Source organism: Sardina pilchardus, chromosome 15, assembly GCF_963854185.1.
Source record: "Sardina pilchardus chromosome 15, fSarPil1.1, whole genome shotgun sequence".
Lineage (NCBI taxonomy): Eukaryota > Metazoa > Chordata > Actinopteri > Clupeiformes > Clupeidae > Sardina > Sardina pilchardus.
In genome coordinates this window covers 6,693,267-6,715,294 of record NC_085008.1, presented here as the reverse complement: position 1 = coordinate 6,715,294, position 22,028 = coordinate 6,693,267, and the positions used below count along the sequence as shown (strand labels likewise).

At 41.9% G+C, this 22,028-nt stretch overlaps 1 long non-coding RNA gene across 1 annotated transcript; it reads left to right on the top strand.

Moving 5' to 3' along the window:
* Positions 1 to 3,223: 3,223 nt before the first annotated feature.
* LOC134102169 (uncharacterized) lies at positions 3,224 to 4,948 on the top strand. The gene is made up of 3 exons (XR_009941491.1): positions 3,224 to 3,682; positions 4,166 to 4,187; positions 4,310 to 4,948. It is a non-coding gene; the product is annotated as an uncharacterized LOC134102169 (long non-coding RNA).
* The last annotated feature ends 17,080 nt before the right edge of the window (positions 4,949 to 22,028 follow it).

The window sequence follows — 22,028 nt, the reverse complement described above, 5'->3', positions numbered from 1 at the left end:
GGAAGGGAGGACGCAAAATTAGTGTACATAAGTGCTTATGTTCTTAAAAATTTATCTGGCATCAAGTTATTCAGGGGGACCATCCACACAGACACACACACATGAGCAAAGATACAGCAAAGTCATTAAAGTGGGTGGTGGTATAATGTACACACCTTACCATTACAAATACAGTGAGAAGAAGAGGACTCTGATCCGGCGATCTTTCCCACTGAACAGCTACAATACTCTGTTTCTAGAGGGTTGGAGAGAAACAAATGCATTTAGTAACATAATTTAACCCCTGGAGTCTAAATCCCCCTGGGAAAAAGTTTGAAAAACTGTTCCAAACACACATCTGAATCTCTGCAAGTTTTTGTCCTAGAAACATATACATGACACCATTAGTCTTTGAATCTTCTAGTTTTCCAAATATATGACAAAATAAAATGTATCGATGGCACTTTGTAAAAACCACGTGTTCAGGTAGAAACAGTACAGCTGATTTCACTAATGAGCTGGTCCACATGGCTTAAATGTTGTGGTAATTATGGTGCATTCCAGACAGCATTTAAACTAGTGGGATGTGGGATTAATCCTACCTCCAACTACGAAAGATGCACTGGAACGTCTGTCGAAGTGGGAGCTCCTACTCGCAAACTCGTAGGAGCTCAATCTGCCCCGACCTCAACAAAATGAAATGGGAGGATTATGGCGGCGCCCATGGAGACATGCTCCGTGAGAGGTAACTTCAAGGAATACGCTTTAAACTTTAGGGTAGGGTTGTTTTAGACTCGATAATTAACTTGTTCTTCATATTATGACTTAAAATTGTGTCAACAAAGAATACAACGTATTGTGAAAGTAACGTTATACAGTTAGCCTAGCCGTAATATGCTAACGTTACGACGGTATGCTAATGTTACGGCAGTCACCCATGTTTTCTAAACCTCCCACTCCAAAATGCTTGGAACGCTTTGAAGTGGGAGGTAGAACCTTTCAGGTAGGGTAGGTCCCACCTCCCACTCGTTTGGATGAGGTCTGGAATGCAGCATTAAAGGTAGGGTATGGAATGAGCTTTTTTGGCCATTTTTGCAAAATCACTTGAAATCCTATTCCTAACCCACTTATAGCCACTAAGTTGGAAGCACTGAAATGGAAATTAAACACGTCAATCATCTGCGGAACGGGCAGGGCTCGAAAAACTCCAGCCAATAGAATTCCTCACCCCATACCATCATTTCACAGCTCGATCGTCAATCTAACGTCTTACTCCTCTTCCTACTCCCCCTCCCCACCGCGCGACCCTTTCAAAAGCTGGTGACCGCGAGTCAGTGCTGAAACGAAACCAACTGCCTGCTGCTGCACGTCCATGTTCCCCTCTTGTTGTGTCACTTCATTTCTATACAAACTAACTAAGGCAGCGGATACCTACGGAAACTCAATCACCCACGCAATAAATAAGCTATGTAGCAAAAATTACATTTTACCATGACACGAAGAGTGCTGTAAACATGAAATCGAAACTTAACAGCTTGGAGCTACGGTGGAATAGGCGAACCAACGGGGCAGCACTAAACTCGGATATTTCAGGAGATAATCGCCCTGGTAAGAACAAACCAGATTCTGTTCAAATATAGGCTACACACCTATGGCTACTGAACCATATGTACTACAACCCTTTGGAGGTGAATAGCCTAAAGAATGTAATTGGGGAAGTTGATGTGAGTGATTGTATGGAGACTAGAGCTCATAGTGCTGTAGACGCCAGGATGGCATTTCATTTAGCCTGGCTCGCTCTCGCGCTGCGCATTTGAATTGTCGCTCGTGCATGGAGGGCGGGACTTGAGGTTGTATATGTTCAAACTCTGCCGTCCGTTTTGCTAATTCCGTACCCAACCTTTAATATCAGCTAATTAAGTGAATTGAACACAATAAAGGGAAGTTTTCTGAGAGTGAGAATAAAAGAAACCATTTCATTACATTCACTTTACTCTCATATTATTATTGTTCATGTCTTCTAGAATGTAACCATATGTACCACTTTTGCATAGATGCTTTTAGGTACATGAAACACTTATTATCATTTATGCTGTCTAGGTACTTGCTTATTTGTGCATCAGTGCTCGAATCCTGGGTTGTGCTGCGTTGCAACCTAAAGGCCTGGTAGCATGAAAGAAGACGCTGTTTCGGCGGTGGGGCAGAGTCACTATCAGTATCCATATCTGATGCTTCTGCGTCTTCTCCTATTGGTGCTGCAGCTGCATCTCTGTCTGCCTCTCTGATCAAAAGGCCTTTAAAAAGTGCACGCACGCACACACACACACAAAAGAGGCAGGATTAGACAGGATGCTTCTAATGAGGGTATAAAAACAATGACGGTAATAGTAATTGCAACAATAACAACAGTAATAAATAATAACTATATAGTCACCTCTTAATGATGTTTTAAGGTCATCTCTGAACCTCTTCACTGATGGTCTGGTTTCACCATTTTGGACATCTAAGTCTACCCAGGTCAGTCCAAACTGGGGGTCGAGCATGGCGGCAAGGAAGTAGATCCGATGGCTAAACGGCTCCTCTGGATCCTCTTCATCCATGTGAATCCGCCTGAAGATTCCAGAGAACCGTTTCTCTAAGGATCTTTTCAGTGCCCTGACTATACTGTAGCCACGAGCTGAGGCATTTGCACTTCCATCTTTGTAAGATGACTCTTCAAGTCCAGTACGGTGGGGACTACCATGCTAATTGTCACCTGATGATCACCTTCTGTAAGGTCTGTTGCCTCAGAAAAAGGCTCAAGTAAAGCACAAAGGTCTTTTAGCTGAGCCCATTCTCAGGCTGAAAAGACTAAATTCTCTGTATCGCTGCACATTTCAGTGATGGCTCGGTGGTCAAGTGTGGTGAGAGCCTTTAACTATCTGTAGGTGCTATTCCAGCGTGTATTGTTTGCTGCTGGGATACACTTATTGCAGCCGAAGTGGGCCTCAAACAAGTCTCTGTGTTTACTACTGCTATGCAGCAGGGTTGTAAACTTGCTGGCCTTGGCAATGGCTCTAGCTACTGCCTTTACCTCTTTCATCCCGTCATTAATCACGAGTTGCAGCGAGTGGGCAAAGCAAGAGAGACGTTCACCCGTTGAGCATGGATCAGAATCCTCTGCATCCTCCCACATTGTTTCATCATCTAGCTCATCACAGCTGTCACCTTCAGGCTGCTCTTCTGGCATCCTGACTTTAACCCTTTGTGGACGGCCCATTGAAATATGGTTCGATTTCGAACCATGACGTGTTCGCCGTGTTTGAATCACGCATTTAACCTCACCGATGAAAAAAACTATGTAGATACGTTGTCAACAGCTAGCCAATCACTGTCAAGTAGTTTAGTTCGTTTTGATAGCCTATTGGCTTAGTTTTATGTCATTTTACATCTTGTGATTGCCCCGCCTCCGATACTTCCGCGTTCAGCTCATTCGCGGCTGTTCAATGAATAAACATGTCGGACCATACATATCGACAAGTCCGTTTTTCAGCTGCTGAGGTGGCAGAAATGTGTTGTCAACACATAAATGATGACAATAGCAGTGAAGACAGTGAAATAGGTGGCTTATCTAGTGGAAAAGAGTACAAGTTGGACCGTGAACTGGATGAAGACTTTCGTGACTCTGACTCCGACGACGACTAGCTGCTACGGCGACAACAACGTGAGTAAACAATAAAGTTCTTGAAACTCAATATTGTATTTTACTACTACTTACACTACTTACAGCTTCATAAAACATTATATTTTCGTGTGATAACACTCTGAGTAGACTGTGCCTTTTGTATGGTGTGTTTTTTGTCTGTCACAACTGAAAGAAATAGCGCCTCGTGTTAGTTTATTTTTGATCGCGCTTTATCTACTCGCGGGTAAATTATTCGCTCTTTGCCAACATTGTAGTGTTGCTAGCATATTCTATGGGCATGTCTGGATGAAGAGCTGAATATAGTATGGAAGGAATAAATAAATATCAGTGTTACTCATTCTGTTTAGTTCCAGACATGTCTATTTGTGCTCCCTATAAGAAAGTAATGGCATATAAGAAAGACATGCCTAGTAGGCCTAAGTAGCAACCTTCTCTGACTGAAAGTAGCCTTGACCTAGGTGTTGAACATTGAACTTGTTTTTTTTTTCTCTCAACTTCTAGACAGAAAGCCTAATGACATTTAGTAAGTAAGCAACCTTTCTGCTAAACAACTTACTTTTTTTTCCATCTCAACTTCTAGAAAGAAAATAATGACATGTAGTCAATAACAACTTGTCTTGTTTTTTTTTTTATCTCAACTTTTAGAACTCAACATTCTCCTGGTTCTGCCACCGACTCAGAGGAGGATGACCCTGACCCTTGAACCTGAAAGGACCAGAAGGAATGCCAGAACGACCGTGCCCAGGGAGAGCTGCACATCCAGTGAATCAACCTGTTGTCCAGACATATAGCTATGATGATCCAGACATGCTCAACCAGTTGCCATCTGTCCGTCCTGTACGCCAGCCTGGTGTTCACCTAGATGTACAAGTAACACGAGGTACCATGACCAAAGCCATAGATTTTTAAAAACTTTTTTCTACAGATGCCCTCCTGCTACAAATGCACCTACACAAATGCTTATGCTTGGGAGGAAATCCTCAGAAAGCCCTATTATGGTGGTACAGATGGTACAAGGAAAGAAACCAGTCCAGATGAATTGGCACGACTGATGGCCCTTGTAATGTTTTGTGGTCTTGTCCCAGTCAGTTCTTTTTACAGATACTGGAGCCCCAAAACCATGTACCATGGCCTGTGGGCACGCAGCATAATGTCAAGAGACCGGTTCAAAGCATTGATGCCAATGCTCCATGTTGTAGATACTGGTGCTGAAGATGAGCGTGATAAACTGTGCAAAATCACTGGCCTGTTAGAGACTTTCAAGGTGACGTGTAGTAAAGCACTTTACCAACCATAGAGCTCCCCAGTCCCGCCCAGAGCCTTGTCCGGAAGTAAAAATCCAATACAATTTCTCCATTGACAATTGGAGAATAAGCCATAACATTGTAACCGTCCATGGTAGACTTAAAACCAGCTACGATGTGACTAAGCGATTATACCTGCTCATATAGATGTCAAAAGTTAATGGGGGCATCAACCTTGTTTTGAGAAAACAATGCTTTATTCACGATTTAACGAGAGAGTACTACACTACCCGACACCCTAACGTGTAAAACTGGTGAAAGCAGAGCCTTTGATTGGTAGAGATCGCCGTTGCCATGGCAATGCCAAACAAACTGTACTCAGCTTTTCCCGCGCCTATCGTCCAGCTTCGTCTCGCTGGAACTTCAAAACTTAAAATGGCTGCAGGGCAGATCAGGACCGATGTGTGGTCTTCCGAAAAATAACGGTTTTCTCATCTTGAAGGTTGAATTTACTCAATGGAAACGGTAGGAAGTAATCATCTTCTTTTCTCAGATTAATATGGAACCATGTTAAACTATCTTTAGGCTGCAAATGTTGGAAATGTGTGTACGTTTGCAAAGCATCCTGGGATTTGAGTTCTCTATCTCGGAATTTAAGATATGTACACAGTCTTGTACCTTTCGCTTTTTTTACATTTTCTGTTCATTTTTTCACTCGAAATTATAAGTTAACTGTTATGAGTCACATCGTAGCTGGTTAACCTAAGGCATGGTCTAAAACTCTTTATATCCGAATTTTTCCAGAAGTCAATGGGAGAAATTAATGAGAATTTTACTTCCGGACAAGCACCTCTCTCGGAGGAGGGGCGGGACTGGGGAGCTCTATTCCAGCATGTTGCTGTGGATGAAAGAATCAAAACATAGTTTATGCTTCTATACAAAACCCTGGGGAATTTGTCACTGATCATATTCCTTACTGGTACGGGTACTGTTTATAGTGATTGACAAGAGATTATTGTTTATTGCACATGAAAGCAGGAGGCACTTTCCATTACCATTGATCTGACATTGAGTGTTCATTCACTATTGATTGTTTATTGGAAATGCACTTACCAATGAATTTACATTTATTGTTGACCATAAATAAGACATTTTTTTAGATTTTATTGATTGCCTGTTCATAACATGCTTTTTCATCCTAAATAAGAAGCACTTTTTTAGTTGATGGTTGACTTTTTGTCCATTGCTGCTTATGTTTATTGATTGCTATTTTTCGTGACTTGATAAGTGCACTTCTTTATTGAGTTACCACATCTAAAAAAAAAATGACTGAAGCAATATGATTTGTAATAATTTATGTTTGCAAATAAATCAACTAAATACAATCAAAATAGATGTTGGGTGTTGTGGTGGTTTCCAAAAAAAAGTTAGAATGTACTGTACATATTTGGGTTATTTAGGTGCAACTTTTCGTTGGTCACTAAAAGGTTAACACTTTCTTTTCCATAAGGATTTGTATTATCTGTCCTAAAGTATAGTGAAACATACCATATATAGCTCTGTCTCATGGATATATGGCCAAAATAACTTATTTTGACCATTCTGTCTGGATTTTGAGGTCAAATGTCAAATCGGGCAGTGAAGACATTCTACTCTGTAAAGATTCTAAAAATTTCTGCAAACGTACAGGACATAATGAATTGACCATAACTTTTGAGCAGAAAGTGATAAATTGATTCTGTTTTTTTCCTTGAGTAGGGGACAACATTGCTAGTCTGTCATGTACTCTAAGTTTTTCTCTATCTACACCAGAAATTAGAGAAAAATAAGATTTATGTTGAAATACTGTAATTTTCTCCTTTTTTTCGGATTAATTTTGAGCATATTTATAAAAATAATTATGCTACCCTCACACATAATTACTTATGTTTTATATCATTTTAAAGTGCTCTTTCTTCTGATTACAATGGTGTGTATATTTTATCTCTGCCATGTAGTATGGCCACACTGTAAGCTTTTTTGTGCCCCGAGGTCATCATTCTACTATTTTCTGCAAACGTACAGGACATAATGAATTGACCATAACTTTTGAGCAGAAAGTGATAAATTGATTCTGTTTTTTTCCTTGAGTAGGGGACAACATTGCTAGTCTGTCATATACTCTAAGTTTTTCTCTATCTACAACAGAAATTAGAGAAAAATAAGATTTATGTTGAAAAACTGTATTTTTTTTTATTTTTTCGGATTAATTATGAGCATATTTCTAGACATAATTATGTTACCCTCACACATAGTTATTTATGTTTTATACCATTTTGAAGTGCTCTTTCTTCTGATTACAATGGTGTGTATATTTTATCTCTGCCATGTAGTATGGCCACACAGCAAGCTTTTTTGTGCCACGAGGTCATCAAGTGTGGAAAAAATGGAATGTTCGGGCAGTCAACAAAGGGTTAAAGGCCCGCTTCATATTGGACGCATTATCCGTCAGGATGTAGCTTAACTTATGGCCAATGCCATACTCCTCTACAATGCTGTCAAATGCTGAAGCAATTCGTTTGCCACTGTGCTTACCTGTGAAACGCCTACAGTCTAGTAAAAAAGACTGTAACATGTAGGAGTCCTTGTTCTTGCAGATAACATGAGCAGTAACTCCCAGGAAGGACCGAAGCCTCCGGTCAGACCAGAGGTCTGATGTTATTGCAACATTCGTCTGGACTTCAAGGGCTTCAATTATGTCCTCCTTAACCTTAGTGACAAGGTGAGGAACCATCTTCTCTGTCAAGGTGGCCCTTGACACAGGAGTGTATTTTCCATCCAGGACATTCAGGAAATGTCTAAAGTAGGGATTTTCAACTAAAGACAGGGGGAGAGAGCATCCGACTATGAGGTCCTGGAGGATGGACTGGGTGATAGCCTGTTGCCTGGCTGAATTCACAGAGTATAGCTGGATGTTTGAAGCAAACAATGCTATATGTGGCTGTGTTGGGTCAGATGAAGATGCTGCAGATCCAGCTTTGTACTCCAAGTATCTTCAACATAGGGGAAAAAGAATCTGTAAGTCATCTGTATCTATTCAACCCAGCAAACTACTGTATCTTACAAATGCAGTAATTGTAAATATATCAATGAGTGCAGGTCTTTATTAACCTCATCCAATCCAGTGAGACACATTAACAGAAAATTGTATTTTCACATTACATTAAGGCTTCTTATGTGTCAGCCAGCAATCAGACACAGCTGATGACAAGAAATGAAATAAATATATATCTATTATGGGACACAATTCTATTGTATAGCCTAGGCCAGAGTGTAACTTAAAGGGATATTCCGCCATTTTTGGAAATACGCTCATTTTCTACCTCCCCTCGAGCAAAACAATCGATATTTACCTTGTTCCCGTTCATCCAGCCATTCTGTGAGTCTGGCAAATGAAATAAATATATATCTATTATGGGACACAATTCTATTGTATAGCCTAGGCCAGAGTGTAACTTAAAGGGATATTCCGCCATTTTTGGAAATACGCTCATTTTCCACCTCCCCTCGAGCAAAACAATCGATATTTACCTTGTTCCCGTTCATCCAGCCATTCTGTGAGTCTGGCGATACAACTTTTAGCTTCAGCCTAGCATAGATCATTGAATTGGATTAGACCATTAGCTTCTCGCCTGCTAGCTTCATGTTTAAAAGTGACTAAGATTTCTGGTAATTTTCTCATTTAAAACGTGTCTCCTCTCAAGTTAGAAAGTGCAGTAAGACCAACTGAAAATGAAACCTGGCGTTTTTCTAGGCTGATTTGACATGGAACTACACTGTCATCTGGCGTAATAATCGAGGCAACTTGCACATTACTGGCACTACTACTGCTTGTTGTATATGGGGACTATTTTCAGATGCTGCGTACGATATCACTGCGCCTATGGTACGTTTGCAAGTTGCCTCGATTATTACGCCAGATGAGAGTGTAGTTCCATGTCAAATCAGCCTAGAAAAACGCCAGGTTTCATTTTCAGTTGGTCTTATTGCACTTTCTAACTTGAGAGGAGACACGTTTTAAATGGGAAAATTACCAGAAATCTTAGTCACTTTTAAACATGAAGCTAGCAGGCGAGAAGCTAATGGTCTAATCCAATTCAATGATCTATGCTAGGCTGAAGCTAAAAGTTGTATCGCCAGACTCACAGAATGGCTGGATGAACGGGAACAAGGTATATCAATTGTTTTGCTCGAGGGGAGGTGGAAAATGAGCGTATTTCCAAAAATGGCGGAATATCCCTTTAAGACTTTTTTGAATATATAAATATATAAAGTTACACTCTGGCCTAGGCTATACAATAGAATTGTGTCCCATAATAAATAGATACAGTAGATAGATAGATAGATAGATAGATAGAGACATACATTTATATATATTAACATGCTGTGGTCCTACACGCTGGACTGGTTACAGCTAACACAGGACAAAACGCCTAACCACCATAACCAGGTCAAACATGATTGTACATTTTGTAGAATAGGTGTCAGTTGCAATTATGTTCAGGCCAACTCAAGATTCAGGACGTTTTTTACCTCACAGCTTTTATGACACAATGTCAGTCAAAAACAGATGTCAAAGCAACGTTTTGGATTGTCGTTTTTATTGACTATAAAATTAAAATAAAATTAAGGCTCAATTCCATCATCCTTGCTATCTTGGCCAGCCTAGAGCTGCTCTGATCTGGCTTCATCGTCGACAATGCCTCTAGTGCTAACCTAGCAATGTACAGTGGGTACGGGTTGAGAATGCACCTTCTCCCGCGGGACTCCCGAAGAGATCCCGCAGGCCGTCAAGCCGATTTTTTTCGAGGCTAAGGCAATGTACCCAAACAACCACCAGGTGGCAGAAAGTTTCATCCCGCATTTCAAAATGATGAAGACCGCATATCCGTCAATAGTCGACTCCTTAATCTCATTTAATCATAACAATGAAGGTGATGACTGGCGAAATTATTCAAACGACGTTTCAATGAACCATTGTTGAAATGAATGAAAATGGTTATAGAAAATCGCCTACAGCCTAACGCCGACACAGCTGATTCTTTGATTGATTCTAAGCTGTTTTGATGTAGGGGATGGGTAAACTGGCGCGCTACAAACATGCTACCAATCAAATGTAGGCCTAATATTAGTAGGACTAGCCTACTTAGACACTTTAGTCATAGGCAACGTTGCCATGTTCATTTGGGCTAGAAGTGCTTGCTTGTGGTGGCGCTCTGTCCGCTGCTTCTCCCGAATTGTGTGGCAAATTTGTCAGCAATCAGCTTAAATGTCAAATCATATTTATTTCTCTTTGTCGCCATGGTATTGGGGGAAACGCGGAGAAACGAGATGGTCAGTCCTCGTACTTTTTCTTCGCGTTTCGTTATAAGAAATAGGCTATATAAGTAATGTAAGTAATGGTCAATTTGCTGCGCAATTGACCAAGCAACCGCGGACCGACAGAAAAAGAAAGCAAACGTTGCTGCGGAAATGCTTGCTTATTTGATGTGTTTAAACGTAGAGCCATACAATTAGGTGTGTCTGTTATTATGATAATTTTCGAGCATAACTGGTTGTCCATAGCTCAGTGACAGGTGTTAATAGCCTTGCCATAAGCACTGCTGCAGGTGCTTCTTTTATTATGCGGTTAGAGCATAAGCGCTTACTCATATAGACTATAACTCAGGAACAGGTGCAAAACCACCAACTGGGATGGATCGAAGGGCAAGCAAGCACTGCCACACAACGTGAAGGCCTTTGTGTTGTCAACACTAAGCAGAAAGTTTCCTACGATGGGGAGAAGTGGCCGCAAGGACTGCATCGATAAGATCAACGAATAGCCTACAGTAATGTTTTACAACCCAGCTGGTATCCGCTGTTCATTCCGACATATCCCCACTCGGCGGTAGGCCTAGGCCTATTTAACTTTTATTTCAAACAACGTGCCATTCCGACATGAGGTCATTAATAGGCTATTAATGTCATAACTATTAGGCTATGATTAGGCTTACTATGCATGGCTGTAGGCAGCTATATGAGGACACTGAGATCTGGACCTCATCGGTTTTGAGAGCTGGAAATACATGTGTTTGCTAAATATCGGTTGTTGTGCATGTTGCGTTCGCGACTCGGGGAAGTGAAAGCAGTTCTGTAAAGACATTGCAAGTTTTCATGGCGATCATCTGCGCCGCGCCGCGCAGCTGTAGCTGATTGTGAAAGCCGATTGGAAATACACAAGTTTAGAGCGAACGTTTCAACTATGTTTGCCATGGTAGACAAAAACACTCAAATAAAACAATAGCCTAACAAATAACTGCATGCGTAATGGACACGGCTCTATATCCTAAATAATTTTCGAGGTTTGCCATTTGGTAATATGACCTATCCTTACTGACAATATTTGGATTGGACAATTTAGATTGAGCACAACTAAAGTTGCACGAAGGCAAAATACAGTCCTAAAAGCCTATTCTATATAGCCTGGCCAATATTGTAGATGTGCAAAAGCAGCATTTGCGTGCGTGCTTGCCGGTGAGGTGTAGCCTACAAAAATGAGCATAACATCTGATTATTAAAGTATGGCTATAGGATATAGGCTAGAGAAGAGTTGGTTTAAAATTCAAGTGTAGTAAAAAAGTTTGTGCACATCCCCGGTCAAGGTGCAGAACAAGAGTAGGCTAAATCATAAAAAATGGAAAAAGGTTCGCACACTTGAAATCCTTCTTTTTTGATTTGATTTTATTTTCTTTATCACAAAGGAATGACGTTTCGACCGTGTGGTCTTCTTCAGATTAAAATTCAAGTACGTGCGCTATTTAACCCCTCGAGACCGACTGCAGTCTGCTGACACAGCCAGACGACTCTCCCAACCCATTCATTCGTTTTGGCCGATATAACCCATTCATTCGTTTTGTGCGTATATAGATTCCTGCATGCTGCTACCGTGACCCTTAGCCTACCTTGTGGATGATTTTTTCTCATTGGAATACAGCAGGACAGAATGCCTTTTATCTAACAAACGCAAAAGCTGAGATTGTTGGAAGGACTAGGCTACTCAACAAACTTGTTTTTCGTTTCTGGGAGATCTCGTTATCGTTTTGGATTGTCGGATTTTTATACTTATAGGTTGGACTTATGGACAATGAACTTTGAGGGGTGGTTGTTAGTGCTTTACAAAGCTTTGTGTTAATAAGTGTCGGTCCTCCTATCCTTCAGCTCACTGCGCGATGCAGTTGCGCATAGTGGCCAGCCACGAAGTCATTAACTGTTTACGACACAATACATGATATTTGTGTTTTTCGTTTCTTAGATTTAATGCATGTTTGACATGTAAACAGGCCTTCAGTCCGTTAACTTAAGGCCTTCTTTTGCATGGGGTAATAACCTAGGCTATTATGTGCGTAGTGGCTGCATACTCTTGATTATAATAAGAGGCAAATTGTTACAGGACAACTTAAACTGACTTCCCCAATGCTTCCCCGCAGCACATTACATTTTAATATAGGCTAATATAGGATGAACAAAGTCTATGGACTTGCTATATTAAATCCAGTAGCCTAATAATTCTATGTGCCACGTCTTTTCACGATTTCGCAAGTGATGTAGTAGGCTACGTTTAAACATCGACAAACGTCTGTGAGACTACCCATTTCATGAAGAGCAATTGTCTTGTGCGATCATTCCCCCTCCCCCACACTTGTCTAACCAGTTCACTAGACATAGCCTACCTATATGCGGCATTGAGGACGATTGCCTCCCTTCCCCCTCTCTCTCGAAAGACACTTCCTGACACTAGGGCTCGGGATCAAGACATCAAAACTTCACGGGCACAGCCACATTGGCAGCTTCACTCCTTAGTTTACTATGGATTACTATGGATTTACTCCCGCCTTTTAGTGTGTTCCTGTTACTTAGTTTTTGCCTTCTTGGTAGTATGTTGCTGTGTAGTGGGGTGTAACAGTGCAACCCACGATCGCAAGAGGAAAAGAATAAATCGCTACTATATTTCTGCTTCTTGTCTTGTGCATCTGAATGAATGGATATTACGTTCAGTGCTATACCAATGGCGGCGATATTCCTAGAATGCAAGGCGTGTGCCCGAGCCCTATTATGTAAATGTAAAAAATGTGTGTGTGTGTGTGTGTGTGTGTGTGTGTGTGTGTGTGTGTGTGTGTGTGTGTGTGTGTGTGTGTGTGTGTGTGCGCGCTGAACCACGAATTCACATATTAACTTTTCTTTTCAGCAGACATCGCAATCATAAAAAAATCGCAAAACTTTTTAATAAAATAATGCCTCTTGTCTTAATGGGTTCCGGAGGTTCGTAGAGTAAGTTTTGAACCCCGATCGCTGACGTATGATTAAGATGCCTCAACCAGTTACGCCACAGTTCGAGTGTCAATCTCTTCGCACTTAGCCAAGAAATATAAAGGATTCAGTCAGTCGAGTTCATTTATTCGCGGCATGCACTTGAAACGCCGATCAAAAGTTCTGACATGTTAAACTGACGTTAGTCATTAATTCACCACATGATAAAATGCTGTTATATTGACGCACAGTAGCCCACGGTAGTCTATGTCTATATCTGAATCAACATGAACATGCATAACGAGATCCATATATTCTAAGTTGCTAGAAACTTCTTTTGCGGAGCTAGGCCTACTAGTCGATGGTTACAATGAATCACCCTCACTGCCCTATCGCATATCTGACCATTCATTGTTACAATGTTACAAAATGCGCGATCTTCTCCATGCATGTAGCCTACGGTTATAAGTAAAGTGACATGATAGGCATGTAGGCCTATTAAAGATATTTCTGTTAAATACATTTTATTTTCAGTTGTCAAAAGTGGTGGGGACAAAATCTGTGATAAAGTGCTGGGTAAGCTACCCAGCGTCGCCGGTTAAAATGAACATGCCTCCGTTTTAAAATAGCCTATAGGCCTACACATTTCTAAGTATTCCTAGCATAAATGTAGCCTAAATGTCCATCTTGTCCATCTCTTTCGTCTTCGCCTTGACAATAATATATTCACGGAAATGCGGTCTTGTAACCGTAATGAATTAATGAATTAATCTAAGGTTGCCTATCGAGTCTTTCAGGTTGAATTGAAGGCTTCTAAAACCATTTTCATTAATTTCAACAATGGTTTATTGAAACGTCGTTTGATTATAATTTCGCCAGTCATCACCTTCATTTTAATGATTAAATGAGACGGATTAAATTAGACGGATATGCGGAGCATTTCTCTCCCTCTCCATTGACCAAAACGTTGCTCTGGCATCTCTGCTGGACTGACTGAGTTATAGGCTACGTCGAGTGAGAGAGCCAGCTGTGAGGTACGCTGTAAAACATTCGAAAACTCTGAAACTGCAATCTGACATGCCGAGCGTAATGTCTCTTTTCTCTGCTTGTCACCAGCGCGGTGTCTTCGGGTTTTTCCGTGTTTTCCGGTATGAGCCGAACCTTCATTTTATTAGGGCGGTCTTATGTTGCCCCCTTGCGGTTGCACTTTTAATTAAAGTCCCGATGCTTCGGGAGTCCCGATGTGCGGGAAAGAAAGGAGCATTCTCAACCCGTACCATCTGTAGAAGCACCCAAATGGCTAATCATTCCGTGTCAGCAACCATATAATGCCAAAATAAACAACAAACCACGTGATACCAGCCCTTAAAGTGCTCACTGACACGGTTTTGATATACAGTATTGCTACTCAATGAATTCGCCAAAATATCTAACGTTGGTGAACTTAGTCGAGAGCCACTAATAAGTTAACTACCTGTACTTAGCATGTAGTTACAGTAGCACTAAGTCTGCAAAGAAGCTTGAAAATCGTTCCCTAAACAATTAATACAGCGCGTGTAAGAAGAGCATGTAAGGATAAATAATACTAACACATGCATGATCTGGTCATGTGAAATTAGTATGGAATGGATAAAGAGTTTGGAGCCAGTAACTGGCTAGCTTACCTCTCCGGGTGTTTCCGCTCCAGATCTCTGGTAAATGACGATGTGGTCCTGGCTGTTTCTGTTAGCAACACTTTGCAAAACGTGCATTATGCCGAATGTACAGGGCTGTGGATTACTTCACACCGGATTTCTCCTTCAAGACACACTGGTTTTAATCTTAAGATATTTGTCATTACAGAAGAGCAGATCCAGATGGCAACTCGAGGGTGTGCTCTTGCCATTTCCCAAATGGAAAAAGACAGTGGCCCCTCTACATTTCCTTGGACCAGGGGCCGGATTCACGAAAACAATCTTAAGATAAATCTTAAGTTGATTCCTAAGAAAATAAATAAGAAGTCCTTAAGATTGTTCTTAAATGCTATTCACCAACATTTTCTTAAGAATTGTCGTATTTCTTAGGGACTTCTTTGTTTTCCCACTTAAGAACTTAGATAAGAATGCCCTGCGCCATTCGTTACACTAAACGCAATCAAACGTGAGTTTTGTTTACAAGTGGCAACCGTTGCTAAGAGGGAAAGTCATGCACTCAAGCACTCCCGGTTGTCTTAACTTTGAAACGGTAGGCTTACTTTCTTGAAATTTGCCGTTTTTACTAGAAAATACTGCCATTTCCATGGACTTTAGATGTTTAAGAAAGGAAACGTGTTCTACTCTGACGTCGACGTGAGCCGAGTGCTGCCAGCTAACCCTTCGGGCTATGCGAGTTTTCCATAGAGGACTGAGCTACCGAAAACAATAGCAGCAAGCTAAAATTAGCAATAAATGGTTGGCTTATCGTGAGTACACAAAATAAAGGCTGATATTTCAAACGAGCTGTCTAAAACTGGTAAATGTGTTCAAATATATGACTATAAGAGGCCCGACTTCACACTGTAAAGTTTTTTAAGACAGGTGCAGGGTTGTCTTAAAGTTGCGAGGAAAATTACGAATACATTTAAGATCTTAGTTTTCAAGAATGCCATTTGTTCCTAAGTGTTTTCTTAGGACGCATCTTAAGAAGTATTTTTGTCTTAAGAAGGCTTCGTGAATCCGGCCCCTGGTCTTACAACTCTCCAACTTACCCATTACTGGTAGGCAATGTGATGGTGATGTCCACCCAACACCTTAAGGACCACAGCTACACTACAGTTGTCCTCGGCGACTCAGAACCGGGACCCTCTGCTACTGAAGACATGCCACTGGAGGAGCAGCCAGAGGATCTCAGCCTGCAGTCTGGACCCGTCATCTGCAAAACACTATCAACATACTGTACTCCGTGGCAGGATTAACAGATGACGTGGTCCGGATGGAGACAGGTCTCCCTACCATGGAAATGTTTAAACAGAGGGCAAGGATGGTAGAGCGTTTTCAGGGGTCCATCAGTTATTTTGCAGGGTAGAAAGTGGAAAACATACCATTGGAGGACCAGGTTTTCATGGCCCTAATGAAGGTCCGCCAGAATTACCCACATCTCCATATCGCTCAGCTGTTCAAGTTCAGCACTGCCACTGTCAGCAACAGTGACAACCATGGTCCAGCTCCTCCACAGATTGCTGTTCCAGGCGATGATGTCCAAAGTGCCTAGTCGTTGCAAAAACCAGGCCAAAGTGCCTGCATCGTTCCTGTCGTCTGCATTCAACTGCAGGATGATTGTTGACTGCACGGATGTTCGCGTTGCCACACCACGTCAGATGGACCAGGCCAAGGTGACATACTCCACTTACAGAGGCATGCACTCTTTTAAAGTTTTAATTTCAGTGGCCCCAAATGGCGTCATCAATTTTTGCAGCCGCCTTTTTCCTGGATCCGTCTCTGACAAGGCCATTGTGCAGCAATCTGGTATTCTGACCCACCTGGTTGCTGGGGACCTTGTGTTAGCAGACAAGGGCTTCCTCATATCTGACATTGTACCTGAGGGGGTCATTGTCAATATCCCGCCCTTCCTGAATAAAGGGAAGTTTTCTGACAGCGAGATCCGGGCAACACGGGAGGTTGCAAGAAACAGGATTCATGTCGAGAGGGCGAATTCAAGATTGAAGGAGTTCAAGATCCTGAGTATGATCCCCCATCACCTTCGCACCTCCGCCAATGTCCTGGTGCAGCTCTGCTGTGCCCTGGTCAATCTCCAGCGTCCGCTGATTAAGGAGATAGCTCACACTCTCACCACTCATTAATCCACTTACATTTTCACAGACATGTTCTCACAAACTAACACTACACTAACACTAACAAACAACCTAACACTACAAGTTACTACCAACACACTAACAAATAAAAAACAATAAATGTCTGGCTGTTTTTTGTTTATTGTCCATTTGTCTGGTGGTTTGTACTTTCTCAGTAGACAGATATAGAATAGAATAGAAACTTAAATAAGTAAAACATAAGTAACACAGTAGTAACTATCTATTTGGGTCCCCTCCTGCTATTACAAGCTGTCTGTTTTCTTTTTAAAACTTGCTCACTCTAGGTAAAATGTTCTGGGATACCAAATTTCCAATTGAATCATTAGCTTCCCTGAAATATGCAAACATATTTCAGGGAAGCAAATAACAGGAGACGTGTCGAGAACGCTGATTCATGTCTCCCAAAAGGAACAATGAACTGGAACAAGAAGGAGAAAAATAGAACAAACTGAACTGATTCTTGAAAAGCTATTTACATATTTACATGTCCTCTTCACTGGCCAACACAGGGAGCATGTGTTGGTGGTAAAAAGTCTCCAGGAGGGAGAGATTGCCACGCCATGAGGGGTCTTTGGGTATAGGGATGATGTGTATTTTGTTGTCCACACAACAGAGTCTGTTTGTCCATTTCTTTTAGGTCTATGTCTCCCCTCCGTGCACACAGCGTCTGTCTCCATGAAAACCAACCAGGGGCCGGTTTCCCGAAGCCTTCTTAACGCTACGTAGTTCGTAACCTCTATCTTAAGCTCTACCTTAAGTAACTCACGCATTTCCCGAAACCTTCTTTGCTACGAATGTCTTTCGCACGTCGTTCGTTGGTAAGAGTGGTCTGGAACACTCTCAGATCTCTCTTAGCTGCACCTTAGCAATGTTTCGACTCGCGACGCTAGTGGCCGCCACTGTACCCTACAGCAATTTCCGTTACGCTTGCAACTCATATGATACAAAATCACTATTTTGGTTCGCCAATGATTTTATGTAAGTATGCTAATTTAGAAAATAGTTTCTGGAAATGTTGTCATACAAATATGAAACGTGCATGCATTTGAAAATAGTTAAAAGCGCTTTATTCTTTGCTTCCCCCCACCGCCCTACAATGTTTAGGCCTAATGTGCGGGCTTGCTGTCATGTTTAATGTTAACCAAAGGCACACAATACGGAATGAGGATGTTGGTCAATCAGCTGTGATTAAAAAAAGTCTACATAGCCTATTTCAACTAGAAAAGCACAAACCTCCCCCAAGCAAACACATGTAGCCTACGCCTCCTGCATCCAGACGGTGATACGAATCACTCACAAAATTAAATAGTTTCTTCCTTGGGTCATTTCAGATCTTCCCTGGAAATTTAATCGAAATCCATCTTTAACTTTTAGAGTTAGCCTATCTTGCAAACAAACGGACAAACAAACAAACAAACAAACAAGCTTGAAAAGCACTCAGAGAGCGCAGACCTCTGCTTTCAAACATGAAGCGTTCGAATCTTTTTATCCATGCGGGAAACAAACTAACACACCAACAAACAAACCCAGATGAAAACATAACCTACTTGGCGGACGTAGATCATTTAATTTCTAGACTACTTTTTTATCATTGTGTGCTAATAAGTTCATCCACGTTGAAGTTGCATGAATGTTGTGGGGGCGATAGGCTATTATAAGCAATGTTTTTTGGTGCAAAGGGTTACATGCTGCCACTCAGACATGCCACCACTACGACATGCTTCCATTTAGACATGCCTCTATTTCGACATGCTGCTATTTAGACATGCTGCCAATCCGACACATTTTAGTACCCCCATTCCGACAATTTACAAATCCTATTTTTTTCCAAGACAATTTAACGGACCCTATGAGCCCGACGGACGCAAAGTGCGTCAAAAAACACACCCATTTTTCTCTGTACATTGCTCCGCGATTATTAGTCATAGCGAGATGAGACCTATATTGCATGAAAGAGCAGAACCGGGGCTTTAACGAGACTAGAGAGTGTCTGTACGATCAAGTATGAAAATAAAATAAAATCATGAATTTAAATCAAAGTATAGGCCTATCATATTTACAGTCTATATTGCTCCACGCAGCCACTGCTCTCGCTTGGATTACTCCGGGACCAGGCATCGCAGGCAACAGACACGCATATCAAATGAAAGAGGAGAAACAGAGCTTTCCATTGATACCAAACACATCGATCCTTTTGTGTTATAAAAACAGACGAAGTGACAAACAAATAAGAATGTCATATAGCTTCGGCTACCGCTACTTTCGTTTGATTTAGGCTACTCGTGAAACCATGGTAAAAAATATATGGCTTGCATGTCAGATAAAAGAGGAGAGCTAGAGCTATCCACAGATGCCAAATACAACCTTCTAGGTCATAAAACAGACGAAGTGACAGGAAAATAATAACTGTAACATTAATAGCCTATTAATTACCTCATGTCGGAATGGCACGTTGTTTGAAAAAAAAAGTGAAATACCGCCACTGCGACCATGAAAAAAAAATATGTCGGAGTGGTGGGACTTTTTCCCATAAGGAGACATGCCTCCACTACGACAATTGGACGTCAATGTCGGAGTGCTGGTATGTCGGAATGAACGGCGGATACCGGTGCAAAGAACGCTTTCATACGTCTGTCAAGCCTCCGCGTGAAATAAAAAATCGATTTCTGAGCAACCGATGTCACCTAATTCAGCACCTTCATGGTGGACAGTGCCTTATACGTCGGACGTAAGGAGCTTTTCGTAAGAAGACTCCTAAGTGATAGTTCGGGAACCACGACTAGAAAGGTAAACAACTTTGGTAAGTTATACCTTTGGAGTCTTCGTAGCTCGCTAAGAGTGAACGTTATCGGGAAACCGGCCCCTGATCATTCCTGGAAGCGTGGTCGTACTGATGCACCTGACGCTGCCTGGGTGGAAGCATATAGTTCTTCCGCGCAACTTTTGTAGACTATGCGTGCAACTTTACCAAACAGTAGAAGTAAACTCATTCTCCTTGGCCCGCTCTCGTGCGTGCTCAATGGACACCCGCCCACGACATGCACATTTAATCCAAATAAAACATTCACAATCGTGAACGCAATGACGCACAGAAGACGACTAGCTAAATTGCTGTTTAAAATCCGGTTAGCATCATTAGGCTATGCTGCAGACATTTGATTAAAACTCTTGCATTCAAGTTGACCGACCATCTCAATACCAATGTTTTTCAACTCCAAGACTTAAAAGGGCCTGTCCCAAGGAAAAAAGTAGCTTACCTTGAAACTTAAACACATGTGGGGAAACTGCTGCTGGTGGTGGTGGTGGTGGAGGTGGAGGAGGGCTATCTGGCACCATGCATGCAGAGGACGGTGATGGATATGTAGGGGTAGTAGGCCTATCCAGGTTAGGGTCAGGCTGAGGGGACTGGGACGGAGGTGAGGTCAGCCCAGTTTCCACCCCACCTCCTGAAATTCCCACTAGGGATGGGGAATCATCACCTAGAATGTCCAACACCAGGTTAGAGTATGGCCCGATGTCTGGCTTTGGACCCCCTTCAGTACTGACCGTCTTCGGAAAGTCCTCCTAGCATCTTGAGATCGCTCCATTTCTTACGGACATCCCTGATGTCCCTCTGGTCCACCCCCTTGGCGTTGACCGCCTCTGTAATGTCCTCCCAAATTTGTTGCTTTTTCTTGTTAGTGATAAAAGTGTTGAATTTTGACTCCAACACAGTTTTGTTTGTTGTCATTAGTGAAGTTCTTCTTCCTCGGCCTGCGGTCTGCCTGTGCCATTTCTAAAAAACAAATAAAATACATAATACATTAGGCACTTTTCAGGTTAAGTAGGCCTATCTAAACAAGAGCTAGGCTAATACATGACTGGTTTATTCAGTTGTTGAATTTGGCCAAAAGTCTGCTTTCCCTGTATTTTGCTATCTGTTTGGTAAATAGGCTACATCATGAGTGATGTTCACAATCTGACATTAAAATTTCTAGAGCTAGGCCTATAGGCCTATTGGCTATATTAAAATGACACACGTAAGAGGGCGGACATAGCTAGGACGGGCGGTGTCGTTCCGATGGGCTACTACAGTAGATCTGTACACTTAGCAGTAGGCTTAATGTAACAAAACATCAGCACTAACGGTAGGTAGTAGTGATGCGCGGGTGGGCTTTTTTTAAAACCCGCCCCAACCCGACTTTTCAGGAGATCCAAACCGCCCCGCCCAATCCGCAAAAATATGTTCGAATTGTGACCCAAATCCGACCCGACCCGCGGAAAGGAAAAAACGCATTTAACGTCTTTCCTAGCCTAATTAGCCCACATGAGGACAACAGCGGGTTACAATGATCGGTCATTTTGACAATCTGCGCTCCTCCACACCATTCATAATCTGCAGCCTAGACATAGCTAGTGTTAAATCTCATCTTCATAACAAGTTGCCATTCATATTTCCCCTTGCAACTTCATAGGCTAGCCTACTTTTGCGTTTAACACTGCCAAGCATTTAACAAGCACAGCTGTTTATTCGTGTAGCCTATGACAGAAGCGAGGTGTTCTCGCATTGTGCACAACCTTCGATATCCCAGATCATTAGGCTCCATGTCCATAAAGTAGCGAATGCGCGATTGACTTTTTCAGTCAGTCACGCATGGCGCAATTGGGTGCTGAATTTAGGAGAAATTATGTTTTGCGCTCGACCACACCTGCTGTATTGCAGGCGCATCGCCACCTAATATGTCGGAAGTTAACAAATGAGAAATGTGCATTTTTACTTTTTTGACCCGACCCACCCGCAATATTTAGAAAAAACTATTAGGCCTACCCAAATCCGCCCGACCCGCGGGTAAACCCGCGGATATCCGCGGGTAATGGGCTGAACCGCGCATCACTAGTAGGTAGGCTAAAGGTTCATCTTTTGTATTCAAATGTTGATGTTTTAGTGTCAGAGTTATAAACAACTTACTGTGTCCTTCGTGTAGAT